The sequence below is a fragment of the Heterodontus francisci genome, unplaced genomic scaffold, assembly GCF_036365525.1.
Source record: "Heterodontus francisci isolate sHetFra1 unplaced genomic scaffold, sHetFra1.hap1 HAP1_SCAFFOLD_249, whole genome shotgun sequence".
NCBI classification, from domain to species: domain Eukaryota; kingdom Metazoa; phylum Chordata; class Chondrichthyes; order Heterodontiformes; family Heterodontidae; genus Heterodontus; species Heterodontus francisci.
Genome location: NW_027140103.1, coordinates 679,114 through 694,577, shown reverse-complemented (window position 1 = coordinate 694,577; position 15,464 = coordinate 679,114).

Genomic DNA, 15,464 nt, shown 5'->3' with positions numbered 1-15,464 from the left:
TTCTAACATTGTACCATTTAGTTTATATCACTCAGTCTTCCTTCCAAAATGCATCACTTCACATTTCTCAGCATTGAAGTTAACCTGCCCTGTGTCTGTCCAATGATAGGTTGGATAGTAAGCTGTCAAGAGGACATAAAGTGTCTACAAAGAGATTTCCATAGGTTAAGTGAGTGAGCAAAAAATTGGCAGATGGAGTACAATGTGGGAAAATGTGAGCTTGTCCACTTCAGCAGGAAGAATAAAAATCAGTATATTATTGAAATGGAGAGAGACTGCAGAACTGTCCGGTACAGAGGGATCTGGGTGTCCTGGTACATGAATCACAAAATGTTACCGTGTAGCTACAGCGAGTGATTAGGAAGGCAAATGGAATATTGTTGTTTATTGCAAGGTGAATAGAATATCAAAGTAGGGAAGTGTTGTTACAGCTGTACAGGGCATAAGTTAGACGACGTCTGCAGGATTGTGGACACTTTTGGTTTCCTTACTGAAGAAATTATATAATTGCATTCGAAGTAGTTCAGAGAAGGTTCACTGGGCTGATTCCTGGGATGAAGGGGTTATCTTATGAGGAAAGGTTGAACAGGTTGGGTCTATACCCACTGGAGTTTAGAAGAATGAGAGGTGATCTGAGTGAAACATCTCAGGTCCCGAGGGGACTGGACAGGGTGGATGCTGAGAGGATGTTTCCCCTTGTTGGGGAGACTAGAACTAGGGGACACAGTTTAAAAATTAGGGACGTCCCATTTAAAACTGAGATGAGGAGAAATGTGTTTCTCTCAGAGGGGGGTCAGTCTGTGGAATTCTCTTCCCCAGAGAGCAGTGGAGGCTGGATCATTGAATATATTCAAGGCTGAGTTCGATAGATTTTTGATCAATTAGGGAGTCAAGGGTTATGGGACACAGACAGGAAAGTGGAGTTGAGTTCACAATCAGATCAGCCATTGAATGGCAGAGCAGGCTCGAGGGGCCGAATGGCCTACTCCTGCTCCTAATTCATTTGTTCTTGTGTGTTCCATTTCACCAGACTGCCTCTATCCTCCTGAAGTCTGCTACTAGTCCCTTCCCGGTTTATTACATTGCAGATGACACAAACATTGGCAAACATTGAAGTTATGCCCTGTAAACACAAGTCCAAGTCATTAGTATATATCAAAAAGATCAGTGATCCTAATATAAACCTCCACTGTATACCTCCCTCCAGTCTGAAACAACCATTGTCCACTCTCTCAGCCAATGTCGTATCCACTCAGCCAATGTCCCTTTCATCCCTGGAGCACCAATATTGCTAACTGGTCAATTAGGAGGCACCATTAAGTCCTCCCCATGAGGACCCTGGTCCCAGACCTCTCTGTTTGCACTCTCCCATCAACATTCCCCAGACAGGGACAGCATGGATTAGGTACAGAGTAATGCTCCTTCTACACTGTCCCATCCAACAGTCCCAGGACAGGAACATCATGGGGTGGATACAGAGTGAATCTCACTCTACACTGTCCAAAACAGACAGAGAGAGAGAGAGAATGAGAGAAATAGAGGGAGACACAGACAGACAGGGTGACTGAGAGTGAAAGAAGGATATTTAACATCAGACATCGGAAGATGAGGAGGCAATTTAACCCCTCGACCCTGTTCCAGCATTCAGTGAGATCAGGGCTGATCTGTGATCTAAATAACACCATATATCCCACCTTTGCCCTTTATCTCTTAATACCTTTGGTTAACAAGAATCTATCAATCACAGGTTTAAAAATTAACCAATAAGCCAGCATGAAATTTCCACAAACAATATCATGAGGGTGTGATGGTTCCCACAGTGGAATAGCTGGCTGAATATTTAAAATGGAGGCTATTCCTTCTCGATCAAAAGTGTCCGCCTGGGCCCCAACTTCATCTGCATTCCTCCCTCTCCCGATGTTTTTTTTCTCTCCATACCTATCTCAAATATGTTTGTGTACACAGCAGTGAAGGATTAAATCAAGTTAATATATCTTACATTATCCTCTTCATCCAACTCAACAATCTCTCTCTCTCTCCAAGTTTGTCCCTCTCTCCAGCACTCTCTATGCCTTCATATGTAAACCTCCGTCCCTCTGTCTCTCTCCTCGTGTCAGTGATAGCAGAGCTAGAGACAGAGATAGAAGGGGAGGGAGGGGGTGACAGAGAGGGAAAGACAGATGGAGGGACAGAGTGAGAGACAGAGAGAGGAGAGAGATGGAGTGACAGTGGGGGAAGGACAGATGGAGAGATAGAGAGAGAGAGACAGAGATAGAAATAGAAAGACAGAGAGGGAGTGACAGAGATAGAAGGAGAGGGAGGGAGTGACAGAGAGGGAAAGACAGATGGAGGGACAGAGTGAGAGACAGAGAGAGGAGAGAGATGGAGTGACAGTGAAGGAAGGACAGATGGAGGGATAGAGAGAGAGAGACAGAGATAGAAGGAGAGAGATGGAGTGATGGGGGTGGGTGGGAAGACAGATGGAGAGACCAAGAGAGAGACAGAGAGAGATGGAGTGACAGGAAGGGAAGGACCGATGGACAGGTGGAGGGATGGAGAGAGAGAGAGACAGAGACAGAAGGAGAGAGGGAGAGACAGAGAGGGAAAGACAGATGGTGGGACAGAGAGAGAGACAGAGAGAGAGACAGAGAGAGAGAGAGAAGGAGAGATTGGGAGAGACAGAGAGGGAAAGGCAGTTGGAGAGACAGAGAGAAAGAGAGAGGGGCAGAGATGGAAGGAGAGAGGGGGAGTGACAAGGAGGGAAAGACAGATGGAAAGACAGAGAGGGAGAGACAGTGATAGAAGGAGAGAGAGGGAGAGACAGAGAGGCAAAGACAGATGGAGGGACAGAGAGAGAGACAGAGAGAGAGGCAGAGAGAGAGAGAGAAGGAGTGTTTGGGAGAGACAGAGAGGGAAAGGCATTTGGAGAGACAGAGAGAGAAGGAGAGAGAGGGACTGTCAGGGAGGGAAGGACGGATGGACAGCTGGAGGGATTGAGAGAGAGAGACAGAGATAGAAGGAGAGAGAGGGAGAGACAGAGAGGGAAAGGCAGATGGAGGGACAGAGAGAGAGACTGATAGGCAGAGAACGAGAGAGAAGGAGAGATTGGGAGAGACAGAGAGGGAAAGGCAGATGGAGGGACAGAGAGAGAGAGACAGAGATATGGAGGGAGAGTGAGGGAGTGACAGGGAGGGAAAGACAGATGGAAAGACAGAGGGCGAGAGACAGTGAAAGAAGTAGAGAGAGGGTGAGACAGAGAGGGAAAGACAGATGGAGAGACAGCGAGAGAGGCAGAGATGGAAGTAGCGAGAGGGAGTGATGGGGAGGGAAAGACAGATGGAGAGACAGATGGAGAGACAGTGATGGAAGGAGAGAGAGGGAGAGACAGAGATTGAAGGAGAGAGAGGGAGTGACAGTGAAGGAAGGACAGATGGAGGGATAGAGAGAGAGAGAGACAGAGATAGAAGGAGAGAGATGGAGTGATGGGGGTGGGTGGGAAGACAGATGGAGAGACCAAGAGAGAGACAGAGAGAGATGGAGTGACAGGAAGGGAAGGACCGATGGACAGGTGGAGGGATGGAGAGAGAGAGAGACAGAGACAGAAGGAGAGAGGGAGAGACAGAGAGGGAAAGACAGATGGTGGGACAGAGAGAGAGACAGAGAGAGAGACAGAGAGAGAGAGAGAAGGAGAGATTGGGAGAGACAGAGAGGGAAAGGCAGTTGGAGAGACAGAGAGAAAGAGAGAGGGGCAGAGATGGAAGGAGAGAGGGGGAGTGACAAGGAGGGAAAGACAGATGGAAAGACAGAGAGGGAGAGACAGTGATAGAAGGAGAGAGAGGGAGAGACAGAGAGGCAAAGACAGATGGAGGGACAGAGAGAGAGACAGAGAGAGAGGCAGAGAGAGAGAGAGAAGGAGTGTTTGGGAGAGACAGAGAGGGAAAGGCATTTGGAGAGACAGAGAGAGAAGGAGAGAGAGGGACTGTCAGGGAGGGAAGGACGGATGGACAGCTGGAGGGATTGAGAGAGAGAGACAGAGATAGAAGGAGAGAGAGGGAGAGACAGAGAGGGAAAGGCAGATGGAGGGACAGAGAGAGAGACTGATAGGCAGAGAACGAGAGAGAAGGAGAGATTGGGAGAGACAGAGAGGGAAAGGCAGATGGAGGGACAGAGAGAGAGAGACAGAGATATGGAGGGAGAGTGAGGGAGTGACAGGGAGGGAAAGACAGATGGAAAGACAGAGGGCGAGAGACAGTGAAAGAAGTAGAGAGAGGGTGAGACAGAGAGGGAAAGACAGATGGAGAGACAGCGAGAGAGGCAGAGATGGAAGTAGCGAGAGGGAGTGATGGGGAGGGAAAGACAGATGGAGAGACAGATGGAGAGACAGTGATGGAAGGAGAGAGAGGGAGAGACAGAGATTGAAGGAGAGAGAGGGAGTGACTGGGAGGGAAAGAGAGATGGAGAGATAGAGAGAGAGAGACAGAGAGGGAAAGACAGATGGAGGGACAGAGAGAGAGACAGAGACAGAGAGAAAAGGAGAGGTTGGGAGAGACAGAGAGGGAAAGGCAGTTGGAGACAGAGAGAGAGCGAGGGGCAGAGATGGAAGGAGAGAGAGGGAGTGACAGGGAGGGAATGACAGATGGAAAGACAGAGAGAGGGAGACAGTGGTAGAAGGAGAGAGAGGCAGAGACAAAGAGGGAAAGACAGATGGAGAGACAGAGAGAGGTGCAGAGATGGAAGGAGACAGAGGGAGAGACAGGGAGGGAAAGACAGATGGATGGACAGAGAGAGAGACAGAGAGAGAAGGAGAGAGAGGGAGTGTCAGGCAGGGAAGGATGGATGGACAGATGGAGGGATTGACAGAGAGAGAAAGAGATAGAAGGAGAGAGAGGGAGAGACAGAGAGGGAAAGACAGATGGAGGGACAGAGAGAGAGGCAGAGACAGAGAGAGAAGGAAAGATTGGGAGAGGCAGAGAGGGAAAGGCAGATGGAGGGACAGAGAGAGAGAGAGAGAGGCAGAGATGGAAGGAGAATGATGGAGTGACAGGGAGGGAAAGACAGATGGAAAGACAGATGGAGAGACAGTGATAGAAGGAGAGAGAGGGAGAGACAGAGATTGAAGGAGAGAGAGGGAGTGTCAGGCAGGGAAGGATCGATGGACAGATGGAGGGATTGACAGAGAGAGAAAGAGATAGAAGGAGAGAGAGGGAGAGACAGAGAGGGAAAGACAGATGGAGGGACAGAGAGAGAGGCAGAGACAGAGAGAGAAGGAAAGATTGGGAGAGGCAGAGAGGGAAAGGCAGATGGAGGGACAGAGAGAGAGAGAGAGAGGCAGAGATGGAAGGAGAATGATGGAGTGACAGGGAGGGAAAGACAGATGGAAAGACAGATGGAGAGACAGTGATAGAAGGAGAGAGAGGGAGAGACAGAGATTGAAGGAGAGAGAGGGAGTGACTGGGAGGGAAAGAGAGATGGAGGGATAGAGAGAGAGAGACAGAGACGGAAAGACAGATGGAGGGACAGAGAGAGAGACAGAGAGAGAGGCAGAGACAGAGACAGAAGGAGAGATTGGGAGAGACAGAGAGGGAAAGGCAGTTGGAGACAGAGAGAGAGAGAGGGGCAGAGATGGAAGGAGAGAGAGGGAGTGACAGGGAGGGAAAGACAGATGGAGAGACAGAGAGAGGTGCAGAGATGGAAGGAGACAGAGGGAGAGACAGGGAGGGAAAGACAGATGGATGGACAGAGAGAGAGACAGAGAGAGAAGGAGAGAGAGGGAGTGTCAGGCATGGAAGGACGGATGGACAGATGGAGGGATTGACAGAGAGAGAAAGAGATAGAAGGAGAGAGAGGGAGAGACAGAGAGGGAAAGACAGATGGAGAGACAGAGAGAGGTGCAGAGATGGAAGGAGACAGAGGGAGAGACAGGCAGGGAAAGACAGATGGATGGACAGAGAGAGAGACAGAGAGAGAAGGAGAGAGAGGGAGTGTCAGGCATGGAAGGACGGATGGACAGATGGAGGGATTGACAGAGAGAGAAAGAGATAGAAGGAGAGAGAGGGAGAGACAGAGAGGGAAAGACAGATGGAGGGACAGAGAGAGAGGCAGAGACAGAGAGAGAAGGAAAGATTGGGAGAGACAGAGAGGGAAAGGCAGTTGGAGAGACAGAGAAAGAGAGAGAGGCAGAGATGGAAGGAGAGAGAGGGAGTGACAGCGAGGGAAAGACAGATGGACGGACAGAGAGACAGACAGAGATAGAAGGAGAGAGATGGAGTGTCAGGCAGGGAAGGACGGATGGACAGATGGAGGGATTGACAGAGAGAGACAGAGATAGAAGGACAGAGAGGGAGAGACAGAGAGGGAAAGACAGATGGAGGGACAGAGAGAGAGGCAGAGACAGAGAGAGAAGGAGAGATTGGGAGAGACAGAGAGGGAAAGGCAGTTGGAGAGACAGAAAAAGAGAGAGAGGCAGAGATGGAAGGAGAGAGAGGGAGTGACAGCGAGGTAAAGACAGATGGAAAGACAGAGAGAGAGACAGAGAGAGAAGGAGAGAGATGGAGTGTCAGGCAGGGAAGGACGGATGGACAGATGGAGGGATTGACAGAGAGAGACAGAGATAGAAGGACAGAGAGGGAGAGACAGAGAGGGAAAGACAGATGGAGGGACAGAGAGAGAGGCAGAGACAGAGAGAGAAGGAGAGATTGGGAGAGACAGAGAGGGAAAGGCAGTTGGAGAGACAGAAAAAGAGAGAGAGGCAGAGATGGAAGGAGAGAGAGGGAGTGACAGGGAGGGAAGGACAGATGGAAAGACAGTGAGAGAGACAGTGATAGAAGGAGAGAGAGGGGGAGACAGAGATTGAAAGAGTGAGAGGGAGTGACTGGGAGGGAAAGAGAGATGGAGAGATAGAGAGAGAGAGACAGAGATGGAAGCAGAGAGGGGAGAGACAGAGAGGGAAAGGCAGTTGGAGAGACAGAGCGAGAGAGAGAGTGGCAGAGATGGAAGGAGGGAGAGGGAATGTCAGGAAGGGAAAGACAGATGGAAAGACAGAGAGAGAGAGACAGTGATAGAAGGAGAGAGAGGGAGAGACTGGGAGGGAAAGACAGATGGAGGGACAGAGAGAGAAGGAGAGAGAGGGAGTGTCAGGGAGGGAAGGACAGATGGACAGATGGAGGGATTGAGAGAGAGAGACAGAGATAGAAGGAGAGATTGGGAGAAACAGAGAGGGAAAGGCAGTTGGAGAGACAGAGATGGAAGGAGAGAGAGGGAGTGATGGGGAGGGAAAGACAGATGGAGAGACAGAGAGAAAGACAGCGATAGAAGGAGAGAGAGGGAGTGACAGGGAGGGAAAGACAGACAGAGGGACAAAGTGAGAGACAGAGAGAGAAGGAGAGATAGGGAGAGACAGAGAGGGACAGAAAGATGGAGAGATAGAGATAAAAGGAGAGAGATGGAGAGACAGGGAGGGAATGACAGACGGATGGAGAGAGAGAGGGTCAGAGATAGAAGGAGAGAGAGGGAGTGACACGAGGGGAAAGACAGATGGAGGGACGGTGAGAAAGTGAAGGAGGGAGAGGGAGAGATAGAGAGGAGGAGAGTGGGAGTGACAGAGAGGGTAAGACAAATGGTGGAACAGAGAGAGAGACAGAGATAGTAGGAGAGATTGGGAGCAACAGAGAGGGAAAGGCAGATGGAGGGACAGAGAGAGAGAGACAGAGAGACAGAGAGAGAGGCAGAGACAGAGAGAGAAGGAGAGTGTGGATGAGACAGAGAGGGAAAGGCAGTTGGAGAGACAGAGAGAGAGAGAGGCAGAGATGGAAGGAGAGAGAGGGAGTGACAGGAAGGGAAAGACATATGGAAAGACAGAGAGAGAGAGACAGAGATAGATGGAGAGAGAGGGAGAGACAGAGAGGTAAAGACAGATGGATGGGCAGAGAGAGAGAGAGAGGCAGAGATGGAAGGAGAGAAAGGGAGAGACAGAGAGGGAAAGACAGATGGAGAGACAGAGAGAGAGAGAGGCAGAGATGGAAGAGAAGGGCGGGAGCGTCAGAGAGGGGGAGAGAGAGGGAGAGACAGAGAGAGAAGGAGAGAGAGGGAATGTCAGGGAGGGAAAGACAGATGGAGGGACAGAGAGAGAGACAGAGAGAGAAGGAGAGAGAGGGAATGTCAGGGAGGGAAAGACAGATGGAGGGACAGAGAGAGAGAGACAGGGAGTGAAATGGAGTGACAGGGAGGGAAGGACAGATGGAGGGATAGAGAGAGAGAGACAGGGAGTGAAATGGAGTGACAGGGAGGGAAGGACAGATGGAGGGATAAAGAGATAGAGACAGAGATAGAAGGAGAGAGATGGGGTGATGGGTGGGGTGTGGGAAGACAGATGGAGGAACAGGGAGAGAGGCAGAGATGGAACGAGTGAGAGGGAGTAATAGGGAGGGAAATACAGATGTAAAGACAGAGAGAAAGATAGAGATAGGAGAGCGAGGGAGTGACAGGGAGGGAAAGACGGATGGAGGGACAGAGTGAGAGAGAGGGAGAGACAGAGAAGGAGAATGGGGCTGACAGAGGGAAAAACAGATGGAGGGACAGAGAGAGATACAGAGATAGAAGGAGAGAGAGGGAGTGTCAGAGAGGGAAAGACTGATGGAGGGACAAAGTGAGGGACAGAGAGCGAAGGAGAGAGATGGAGTGACAGGGAGGGAAGGACAGATGGAGGGATAGAGAGAGAGAGACAGAGATAGAAGGAGAGAGAGGGAGTGACAGAAAGGGAAAGACAGATGGAGGGACAGCGAGAGAGCGAGAGACAGAGGAAGAGGCAGAGACAGAGATAGAAGGAGAGAGAGGGAGTGACATTGGGGGAAAGACAGATGGAGGGATAGAGAGAGAGAGAAGGAGGGAGAGGGAGAGACAGAGAGAAAGAGAGTGGGAGTAACAGAGAGGGAAAGACAAATGGTGGAACAGAGAGAGAGACAGAGATAGAAGGAGAGAGAGGGAGCAACAGAGAGGGAAAGACTGATGGAGGGACAAAGTGAGGGAGAGAGAGTGAAGGAGAGAGATGGCGTGACAGGGAGGGAAGGACAGATGGAGGGACAAAGTGAGGGACAGAGAGAGAAGGAGAGAGATGGAATGACAGGGAGGGAGGGACAGATGGAGGGATAGAGAGAGAGAGACAGAGATAGAAGGAGAGAGAGGGAGTGACAGAAAGGGAAAGACGGATGGAGGGACAGAGAGAGAGAGAGAGAGAGAATGGAAGAGGCAGAGACTGAGATTGAAGGAGAGAGAGGGAGTGACATTGGGGGAAAGACAGAGGCAGGGAGTGACTGGGAGGGAAAGACAGAGAGAGAGGCAGAGATGGAAGGAGAGAGAGGGAGTGACAGGGAGGCAAAGACAGACAGAGGGACAAAGTGAGAGACAGAGAGAGAAGGAGGGAGAGGGAGAGAAAGAGAGTGGGAGTGACAGAGGGAAAGACAAATGGTGGAACAGACAGAGAGACAGAGATAGAAGGAGAGAGAGGGAGCAACAGAGAGGGAAAGACAGATGGAGGGACAGACAGAGAGACAGATATAGAAGGAGAGAGAGGGAGCACCAGAGAGGGAAAGACAGATGGAGGGACAGAGAGAGAGACAGAGATGGAAGGAGAGAGAAGGAGTGACTGGGCGGGAAAGACAGAGAGAGAGGCAGAGATGGAAGGAGAGAGAAGGAGTGACTGGGAGGGAAAGACAGAGAGAGAGGCAGAGATGGAAGGAGAGAGAGGGAGTGACAGGGAGGGAAAGACAGATGGAGAGACAGAGAGAAAGACAGAGATAGAAGGAGAGAGAGGGAGTGACAGGGAGGGAAAGACAGACGGAGGGACAAAGTGAGAGACAGAGAGAGAAGGAGAGAGAGGGAGAGACAGAGAGGGAAGGACAGATGGACAGAGAGAGAGAGGGTCAGAGATAGAAGGAGAGAGAGGGAGTGACAGCAAGGAAAGACAGATGGAGTGATAGAGAGAGAGACTGAGATGGAAGGAGCGAGAGGGAGTGACATGATGGGAAAGACAGATGGAGGGACGGCGAGAAAGCGAAGGAGGGAGAGGGAGAGATAGAGAGAAGGAGAGTGGGAGTGACAGAGAGGGAAAGACAAATGGTGGAACAGAGAGAGAGACAGAGATAGAAGGAGAGCGAGGGTGCAACAGAGAGGGAAAGACTGATGGAGGGACAAAGTGAGGGAGAGAGAGCGAAGGAGAGAGATGGCGTGACAGGGAGGGAAGGACAGATGGAGGGACAAAGTGAGGGACAGAGAGAGAAGGAGAGAGATGGAATGACAGGGAGGGAGGGACAGATGGAGGGATAGAGAGAGAGAGACTGAGATAGAAGGAGAGAGAGGGAGTGACATGGGGGTAAAGACAGATGGAGGGACAGAGAGAAAGAGAGTGGGAGTGACAGAGAGGGAAAGACAAATGGTGGAACAGAGAGAGAGACAGAGATAGAAGGAGAGAGAGGGAGCAACAGAAAGGGAAAGACAAATGGTGGAACAGAGAGAGAGACTGAGATAGAAGGAGAGAGAGGGAGCAACAGAGAGGGAATGACAGATGGAGGGACAGAGAGTGAGACAGAGATAGAAGGAGAGAGAAGGAGTGACTGGGAGGGAAAGGCAGATGGAGGGACAGAGGGAGAGAGACAGATAGACAGAGAGAGAGGCAGAGACAGAGAGAGAAGCAGAGTGTGGGTGAGACAGAGAGGGAAAGGCAGTTGGAGAGACAGAGAGAGAGAGAGGCAGAGATGGAAGGAGAGAGAGGGAGTGACAGGAAGGGAAAGACATATGGAAAGACAGAGAGAGAGAGACAGAGATAGATGGAGAGAGAGGGAGAGACAGAGAGGTAAAGACAGATGGATGGACAGAGAGACTGAGAGGCAGAGATGGAAGGTGAGAGAGGGAGAGACAGAGAGGGAAAGACAGATGGTGGGACAGAGAGAGAGAGAGAGAGAGAGAGAAAGGGAGAGAAATGGAGTCACAGGGAGGGAAGGACAGATGGAGGGATAGAGAGATAGAGACAGAGATAGAAGGAGAGAGACAGAGTGCTGGGTGGGGTGTGGGAAGACAGATGGAGGGACAGGGAGAGAGGCAGGGATAGAACGAGTGAGAGGGAGTGATAGGGAGGGAAATTCACAAGGAAAGACAGAGAGATAGGAGAGAGTGGGAGTGACAGGGAGGGAAAGACGGATGGAGGGACAGAGTGAGAGAGAAGGAGAGAGAGGGAGTGACAGAGAAGGAGAGAGGGGTGAGAGGAAATAACAGATGGAGAGACAGAGAGAGATACAGAGATAGAAGGAGAGAGAGGGAGTGTCAGGGAGGCTAAGACAGATAGAGGGACAGACTGAGAGACAGAGAGAGTGATGGAGTGACAGGGAGGGAAGGACTGATGGAGGGATAGAGAGAGAGAGAGAGAGAGATAGAAGGACATAGAGGGAGTGACAGAAAGGGAAAGACAGATGGAGAGACAGAGAGAGGCAGAGATGGAAGGAGAGAGAGAGGGAGTGATAGAAAGGAAAAGACAGATGGAGAGAAAGAGATAGAAGGAGAGAGATGGAGAGACAGAGAGGGAAAGACAGATGGAGGGACAGAGAGTGAGAGGCAGAGATAGAAGGAGAGAGAGGAAGTGACAGAGAGGGAACGACAAATGGAGGGACAGAGAGAGAGAGGAGATCGATGGACAGACATAGAGAGGGAAAGACAGATGGAGAGACAGAGATAGAGAGAGGCAGAGATGGACGGAGAGAGAGGGAGTGACAGGGAGAGAAAGACAGATGGAAAGACAGAGAGAGAGTAAGGGAGAGAAAGGGAGAGAAGGAGAGAGATGGAGTGACAGAGAGGGAAGGATAGATGGAGGGATAGAGAGCGAGAGACATAGATAGGAGAGAGAGGGAGTGACAGGTGGTGGGGGGTGGATACAGATGGAGGGACCGAGAGAGAGAGAAGGAGAGAGAGGGATAGACAGAGAGAAGGAGAGAGGGATTGGCAGAGAGCGAAAGACATTTGGAGGAACAGAGAGCGAGACAGAGATAGAAGGAGAGGTAGTGACCGAGAGGGAAAGACAGATGGAGGGACAGAGAGAGAGGCAGAGACAGAGAGATGGAGAGAGAGGGAGAGACAGAAAGGGAAAGACAGATGGAGAGACAGAGAGAGAGAGAGACACAGATAGAAGGAGAGAGAGGGAGAGACAGAGAGGAAAAGGCAGATGGAGGGGCACAGAGAGAGAGATTAAGATAGAGCGACAGAGAGAGAGATAGAAGGAGAAAGACATAGGGATAGAGAGGGAAAGACAGAAGGAGGGACAGAGAGAGAGACAGAGAGAGTGGCAGAGACAGAGGTAGATGGAGAGAGAGTGTGTCAGGAGGAGGGGGAGAGTGAGATAGAGGGGGGAGAGACAGATAGATGGAGAGAGACAGATAGAGGGAGAGAGACAGACAGATAGATGGAGAGACAGACAGATAGAGGGAGAGACAGACAGAGAGAGGGGGAGAGTGAGATAGAGGGGGAGAGTGAGATAGAGGGGCAGAGTGAGATAGAGGGGCAGAGGGAGAGAGACGGGCAGAGGGAGAGAGACGGGCAGAGGGAGATATAGGGGGTCAGAGGGAGAGAGAGGGAGATATAGGGGGAGAGTGAGATAGAGGGGGGAGAGACAGATAGAGGGGACGAGTGAGATAGAGGGGGGAGTGAGATAGAGGGGCAGAGGGAGAGAGAGGGGCAGAGGGAGATATAGGGGGCAGAGGGGGGAGAGGGAGATGTTTGGGGTGTGTGAGATAGAGGGCGAGAGACAGATTGAGGGGGAGTGGGAGATAGAGGGGGAGAGGGAGATAGGGGGGAGAGGGAGAGAGAGCGGGAGAGGGAGAGAGGGAGATAGAGGGGGAGAGACAGATAGAGGGGGAGTGGGAGATAGAGGGGGAGAGGGAGAGAGGGGGGAGAGGGAGAGAGAGCGGGAGAGGGCGAGAGTGAGATCGAGGGGGAGAGTGAGATATAGGGGGAGAGGGAGATATTGGGGGTGTGTGAGATAGTGGAGGGAGAGACAGATAGAGGAGACGAGTGAGATAGAGGGGGAGAGTGAGATAGAGGGGAAGAGTGAGATAGAGGGGGTGTGTGAGATAGAGGGTGTGTGTGAGATAGAGGGGTTGTGTGAGATAGAGGGGGTGTGGGAGATAGAGGGGGAGAGGGAGATAGAGGGGGAGAGGGAGATAGAGGGGGAGAGACAGATAGAGGGAGAGAGTGAGATAGAGGGAGAGAGTGAGATAGAGGGGAAGAGTGTGATAGAGGGGAAGAGTGAGATCGAGGAGATGTGTGAGATAGAGAGGGAGAGGGAGATAAAGGGGCAGAGGGAGATAGAGGGGCAGAGGGAGATAGAGGGGGAGAGGGAGATAGAGGGTGTGAGGGAGATAGAGGGGAATTGGGAGATAGAGGGTGGAGACGGAGATAGAGGGTGGAGAGGGAGATAGAGGGTGGAGACGGAGATAGAGGGTGGAGACGGAGATAGAGGGGGAGAGATGGATGGGGTAGAGGGTGGTGAACCTGTGGAATTCTCTACCGCAGAAGGCAGTGGAGGCCAAGTCATTAAATATATTCATGGAGGAGAGAGATATATTTCTTAATGTCAAAGGGATCAAGGGGTATGGGGAGAAAGTGGGAACAGGGTACTGAATTAGACCATCGGTCATGATCTTTATTGAATGACGGAGCAGGCCCAAAGGGCCGAATGGCCTGCTCCTGCTCCTATTTTCTATGTTTCTATGAGAGAGGTGGATTGAGAGAGGGAGAGAGAAGGAGAAACAGAGAGAGAAGGAGAGATAGAGATGGAGCGAGGTGACCCTGATATTCTCTCTCTCACACACACACACATCCAGACACACACAGACACATCCATAAAGGGACAGACAGAGACACACAGAGACACACACACACACACACACACAGACACACACACAGACACACACAGACACACACAGACACACACACACACAGACACACAGACACAGACACACACACACACACAGACACACACAGAGACACACACACAGACACACACACACACAGGGACACACACACACACACAGACAGATTTTACAATCCACACGGATGTCAGTAAAAATGACCAACAGAACCTCAGTAACAATCCCCAGTGTCTGCCCAGTCCTGAGAGAGACAGAGAGAGAGATAGGGCAGTGACAGAGAAAGACAGTGAAAGAGGGAGGACAAAACAGCTTGTAGGAGAAACTTTACATTTATTTGTGTTCCACAGATTTTATTAAAAGTTGAAAGGGACTGGACACTGGAAAAGCTGTCAACACACAACAACAACACTGAGAGACTTTAGATGTGAGGGAAGGGGAGACACACTTTAAAATCCACACTGATGTCAGTAAAAATCCCCAAACACAACCTCAGTAACAATCCCCATTATCTGCCCAGTCCTGTATTGTGGGTTTTCTTCTTTGGCCTCCTTATCTCGAGAGACAATGGGTAAGTGCCTGGAGGTGGATCAGTGGTATGTGGAGCAGCGCCTGGAGTGGCGATAAAGGCCAATTCTAGAGTGACAGGCTCTTCTTCCACAGGTGCTGCAGAGAAATGTGATTGTCGGGGCTGTTACACAGTTGGCTCTTCCCTTGCGCCTCTGTCTTTTTTGTGGGTTTAGTGTGAGGGTTTGAGGGGGGAGGTTTGGATCAGTGTTTGATATTTTGAAACTGCAGGGAAAGAATTAAAGGTTTAAAATGAACTAAGAGATGTCTGAAAGCATTGCTGTGCTGGGATTAACATATCAATGGACTGTAAAAGTCAGGAAGGTCCTGTCCTGGGATTAACATATCAATGGACAGGCCCCCTCCCCCGCCCCCCGAGGCAGGAGATTGAGAGACAGCCCAACATGTCAAACGCTCAAGGGGTGGAGTTTGCAAACAGCTCACTCAGGATATAAACTGGGTTTGATGATCTCAGTTCCAATCACAAAACCCACCTTTCACTCTCTGTCTGCAGAGAGTGGACACATTCCCCAGTCTGATTCAGTGTGTGTGTGTCTGTGTATCTGTGTTTGTGCTCTCTCTGTCTCAATCTGCTTTATAACTGTGATTTGATTGTATTTGAATATTGCTGATTGTCTGTGTAACTGAGAGAGGAAACTCTGGGCTCTTGCTGTGCAATTTTGTTTAAAAATGTCCTCGCTTTGTATTTTAATCCAATTGTCTTCTCCTTCTTTCCCCTGAGGAATTTTCATTCTGAAAACTGCACGGTGAAGGTGAAAAGAGGGAAAGTTTGGGACGAGGAATCCTTGGACAGGAGCTTCCTCCAGAGGGGACGGACTGAGGCCTTGTCCACAGGCTGCACCCAAAGGGCCCACGTGAGTTGTGTCTGTTTATTAGCCTGAGGTTTAATTTCCTCTCTGGGGCCCTGGGTTAACCATTTCATGTTGGATTGGGGCTCCTGGTGTTTTATACAGATTGAAAGCCTGGGGT